This window comes from Camelina sativa, chromosome 12 (assembly GCF_030686135.1).
Source record: "Camelina sativa cultivar CO46 ecotype springtype chromosome 12, ASM3068613v1".
Taxonomy (NCBI): Eukaryota; Viridiplantae; Streptophyta; class Magnoliopsida; order Brassicales; family Brassicaceae; genus Camelina; species Camelina sativa.
The window spans coordinates 22,291,876-22,297,875 of NC_141891.1; the positions used below are offsets into that span (position 1 = coordinate 22,291,876).

Genomic DNA, 6,000 nt, shown 5'->3' on the forward strand with positions numbered 1-6,000 from the left:
CGCTCAATTATAGCAAAAACACTGAGTTTTAATGCTTATCTCTTTGTCATTAGAGACAAATACTAAAAAACGTTTCTATATTCTTAAAAATGTTAACTCTATTGAAAATGAATCATAACAGCCTTACAAATCACAGTCACAATGATGAACAATATCATTTGATTCATCCTATATATGTTGGACAAAGTTTAATCTTTGAGCCATGCATGACTAATATGAAACTCAAAATCTAGTAAGCGGTATCTCTACCTAGTAACAAACTGAAGAACGAAAAAAATAGTGAATTCTATTTTCAAGGTGACTAGGTTTAAGACATTCCGACCCTTGTTGATATGTGAGAAATCATCCACAAAACTATACTCTATCAAAGAGTAAAAACAAGTCAATATTGAATTTTGAGGATCGACACTAATGACATATATTAGAAAACAAACACTTTATTGTATTAGGTCAATAACCTTGACATAATAAACTTCCAATCTCAAATATGATTTTGATAATTATAACATTAACAACTAGGGAAAGGTATATCACAAGCTGCTAAGACTTTTTTGGCAGCCGTAATATACTGACCAGCCGATGGGTCTTTTAAGTAATCACAAAAACACGACTGTTGTTCTTTCAGTTTTGCGCAACATTCCTTCGAAGGTGGACTTTCAGTTGTTACCGCGGACTTGCATATTAGAAGATCTGCCAGTACACATGTTGCTTTCTCTTCTTCCCCCGAAATCAATGTTTTGGCTAGAGCCAAAGACGACATAGTGAAGGCGATGAATACAAATGTAATGAACTTCATGTCTTGTAATCTTAGTGTCTCCCTTCTATTTACTTCTATCTCAATTGTTTGAAAATATTTGAGATTTTGACTATGAAATATTCAAAGGATGGTGAAGATATATATAGAGGGTATGTAGATATGGACTAATGTTTTGCAATAGTGTGCTTTTTTTTGAAAAAAGATATTGTCTTTTATAGTTTTATATATACTTAATGATTTCAAATCTATGTGATACAATTATTTTTGTAAATATAAGTGTGCTATTTTAAATGAAAGTGTATTTTTTTGTGGTAAAAGACAATGTCTTGTGTCTTTTTATTTTAACTTTAGTGCATATCATATCTATGAGATATAATTATAGATGAAAGAGTGTATTACTCAAGCTAAACTAAGTGTGCTTTTTTGTTGGATAAAAGCTAGTGTTTTTTTTGTCTTTATATTTACTTTTTTAGTGCATTTCATATCTATGTGATATAACTATTAATGAAAATGTGTAAAATTAGCAATTTTTTTAAACAAAGTCATTTATGATATTAATTGTGAACATCTACTTATATATAGTTTTTTGAATTGTGGACGATTCTAATCAATATAATTTTTTGATATCAAAAGTATTTATAGAAATTTGAAAATTTTCAAAAATTAATTATAATAGTAACATAACTTGTAAAGTAAATAAAACAGATTATCAAGGTCAAACCCTATGTTCGGTTATTTTGAAGCTTTGAGGGCTGAGGAGGAAGAGGAAATCACTGCTCCCTATGAAACCCATATTCTTTTAAGTGGAAGCAAATATTTGGTCACTCAAAAGTTCGCAAAAAAAACTATGTTTCTTCTATGGAAAGCAGTTCTGAATGCTTAGCCAGTAGGTGAGAATCTTCTCCATCGTCATGTAAGTGACTCGATGAAATGTCTTTATTGTGAAGCCAATGAAGCGACTTTACATCTCCTGCTCTAGTGTCCGTTTGCAAAACGAAACTTGGAATTGGCTCCCTTTCAAAAAAGCTTGAATCTGGAAGGTATCACATCACTAGAAGAAGGAATCATGGAAGTTAAGAAACTCTTTTGTTTACCCCCACTGGAGTAGGCGACATACCTCTCTTTCCATGGCTCATCTGAGCAATCTGGACCTCCTGTAACCAATTGATTTTCAACAAATAGCATATTTCTGTGGAAGAAGCCCTAATGAACGCCATTATGCGAGCTTTAATGAACGCCATTATGCAAGCTTAGGAATGTAAAAATGCCCAACCCCTCAAAACCTGATCTAAATCCCATCCCCAAATTATCTAGATCCATCAAACCCCACATAATTGCTCGACCAGTTACACGCATGTTTCTTGGAAAGAACGTAGATAGACTGGAATCAGCTAGATCTGTAAGGACCAACTAGATAGGACAATCTTTGAACGCTTCGCCTCGTTGTTCGAAAATTTGCTCACTATTGGTGGCCGAAGCCAGGGAAACTCTAGCAGCGGTTGGAGTTGCAATCGCATCGGGCACCAAGGCTATCTCTTTCGGTTCTAACTCATTAACCCTAGTCAAAGCTTCAAATCAGAAGCTCTACCATAAGGAATTTCATGGGATTGCTCATGATATCCTCTCTCTCTCTATCCTTTAATTTTGATGTTTGTTCTTTCTACTTTTAACTTGATCCCTCAATCGCCATCATGGTTTGGCTAAAGGGGATTTCCCCCTTCTTTGCTACGGAAACATAAGTTTTTAAGTGAGACCCCCCCCCCCCCCCCCCCAAAAAAAAATCTAGTTCAATTTTCTAAAGTCACCAATGTGATACTTTTTTGGACTGTAGAAAAAAATAATAAAAAGTATGTATTTTTCTCTTTTATTCCCGTAATGATTGTAATCTTCTTTTGCAATCTATGTATAATTTAACATAAATATAATATGATTAGTTAACAATAAATTTTTCTTTTGTTATTTTGGGTTCAATTTTTCATAATTAGTTTTGTATCAACAACCATGGTAAACCATTATCAACTACATCCGAGTGATGGTTGTTCAATCCAAAAACCTAACCATATCTTTAGATGGGTTAATTATTTGTATTTGTTGTTAATGAATTTTTCTATTTCTTTCAACTTTCATATTTAATAAAATTTAGAATGTTACCACATAAATTAAATTTTAGCTCAATTTTCTTTTATAAAAATATGTAATAAAAATAACAGTCATGGTTTCTACAACTTTTTGTTACCAATCGTATTTTAACAATCAAAATTTATACACTTAATGTTTTTACAACAAAAGTTTATGCAGTCAAGGTAACTATAGCCAAAAGTAATTCTCTTTACCAATCGGTCCCTAAGAATATGGGTCGAGATAGCGAACTGGAAAAGAGTACAAATATTTTCTCTCTCGCTCAAGTCAGCAAAAACATTGAGTTTAAATGCTTATCTCTTTGTCATTAGAGACAAATACTAAAAAACGTTCCTATTTTCTTAAAAATGTTAACTCTATTGAAAATGAATCATAACAGCCTTACAAATCACAGTCACAGTGATGAACAATATCATTTGATTCATCCTATATATATTGGACAAAGTTTAATCTTTGAGACATGCATGACTAATATGAAACTCAAAATCTAATATGCGGTATCTCTACCTAGTAACAAACTGAAGAACAAAAAAAGTAGTGAATTCTATTTTCAAGGTGACTAGGGTTAAGACATTCCTGACCCCTGTTGATATGGGAGAAATGAGTTACAAAATTATACTCTATCAAAGAGTAAAAACAAGTCAATATTGAATTTTGAGGATCAACACTAATGATATATATTAGAAAACAATCACTTTATTGTATTAGGTCAATAACCTTGACATAATAAACTTCCAATCTCAAATATGATTTTGATAATATAACATTAACAACTAGGGAAAGATATATCACAAGCTGCTAAGACTTTTTTGGCAGCCGTAATATACTGACCAGCCGATGGGTCTTTTAAGTAAACCCCGCCTCCGATTCACGGAGTAAGTAAAATAACGTTAAAAGTAGTGGTATTTCACACAAAAACATGATTGTTGTTTTTCAGTTTTGTGCAACATTCCTTTGAAGGTGGGGTTTCAGTTGTTACCGCGGACTTGCATATTTGAAGATCTGCCAGAACACATGCTGCTTTCTCTTCTTCCCACGAAACCAATGTTTTGAATAGAGACAAAGACGACATAGTGAAGGTGATGAATACAAATGTAATGAACTTCATGTCTTGTAATTTTAGTGACTCTCTTCTATGTACTTCTATCTCAATTGTTTGAAAATATTTGAGATTTTGATTATGGAATATTCAAAGGATGGTGAAGATATATATAGAGGGTATGTAGATATGGACTAATGTTTTGCAATAGTGCACTTTTTTTTTTTGGAAAAAGATAATGTCTTTTGTCGTTTTATTTATATTTAATGATTTCAAATCTATGTGATACAATAATTAATAAAAATGTTTGTTAATATAAGTGTGCTTTTATAAATGGAAGTGTATTTTTGTGGAAAAAGACAGTGTCTTGTGTCTTTTTATTTGAACTTTAGTGCATATCATATCTATGTGATATAATTATAGATGAAAAAGTGTATTACTCAAGCTAAACTAAGTGTGCTTTTTTTTGGTTGGGTAAAAGCTAGTGTATTTTTTTCATTATTTTTACTTTTTAGTGCATTTCATATTTATAACGCTCTGATCGCCACCTCTTAGTGGGCCCATGTCCAATCCCAGTCTATGGATCCACCTTTTTTAATAGGCCTCACGTCCTCTCACTAGGCCCGTGAGCCCATCCATTTCCGACCGTCGGTTTGCTACGTCCGGGAGGTTTTGAAGACTTGTTACCGTCCCTACAAATCGAAGATGGTGGAATACGACTATGGACTACTCATCCATACGGATGTCTTCTTATGCCCGTATCGGAGATTGACATCTCAGTTCCATGTTCAAAGAGATTAAAAAGTCTCTACATCGGTGTTATTATTCTCTTCCCTTTGTTGCTTATTTCTTTTAGTATTAGGAAGACGTGGTTGAAAATCAAAACTAGATATCTTAATCTTGGATTTGATGATGTGATTGCACTTCCCCAATCGGACCAAATTGTTGCTCCCATTCATGATCATATTGTTTGTGATATGGATTTAAGGCTGCACCAATTTGGCTCATGTTGGATTGAGATGTCGAGTTATTATGTGGTTTTGGTTATATATTGGAGACAAGATTTGATTGGTATTGAGCAAATTTTTGGTGGATGAGAAATGCATTGGTGATTATTAGATGGGAACCTATTGCCAAGAGAGGATCGGGTACTTTGCATGATACGATAACATCTATGTGGTCTTGTTGAAGAGAATAACAAAGACGTTGATATATTTCAGACAGACCGTGTTACAGAAGTTTTGGTGCCACAATGTCTACATTTCAGAATTAGAGTTGGGCACATCGGGTTTAACGCTACGTTTTGTGAAAAAAGTTTCATCCACAAGTTGCTGCGTACAATTCTTAACAAAGAAAAATCAAATATGAAGTTGGAAAATAACGGATTTTTTGATCGGTTAGTGAATGAGACTACTCTAAGAAAAGCATCGTCAAACTTCCTTCTGCTTTATTTTTTTAGTGTATGGCGCATACATTTGCGTATATAATAACTGTGGCACAATAATTCTGTTTATGTTTTTTTTTTTTGGTAGGAACAGGGAGGTTAGCATCCCTAACTTTATTCAAAACATATAAAATTACAATCTAAATTGTCTTGGGAACATAGTTCCACCAGCATCCTCAAGCAAACAAGGCTTGACACAATCTGGAACAGACTCAAACAAATGAAAACTGAAATATAAAGAAAAAACATAGTTTGCTAATCCGTCTGCAAGACGATTAGCTTCCCTATGTATGTGCGATATACGGACTATCCAGTCCCTTGATAAAAAGCCATGGCACAGGCGTACCAGAAAAGACAATGGATGAGCATCATTGATCCCTGTCTTAAGAAAGTCGACCACCATCTCCGAATCCAGCTCAAGTTCCACTCGCGATACCCGCCGCTCCCAAGCAATATATAAACCGTAATACACTCCCCATAATTCAGCTAAAGGCGAAGAACAAATCCCAATGTTAACAACAAATCCCCCAACCCATTGCCCAGTCTCTCCCCGTAGTACTCCCCCCGCAGTAGCAAGCCTAGGATTCCCTCTAGACGCACCATCAGTATTGAGTTTCACCC

At 34.1% G+C, this 6,000-nt stretch overlaps 1 pseudogene across 1 annotated transcript; it reads right to left on the reverse strand.

The window, feature by feature from the left end:
* Positions 1-417: 417 nt before the first annotated feature.
* Positions 418-918, reverse strand: LOC109128162 (non-specific lipid-transfer protein 2P pseudogene; annotated as a pseudogene). The gene has a single exon (XR_015574095.1). The product of XR_015574095.1 is annotated as a non-specific lipid-transfer protein 2P pseudogene (transcript).
* Between the last annotated feature and the right edge of the window lie 5,082 nt (positions 919-6,000).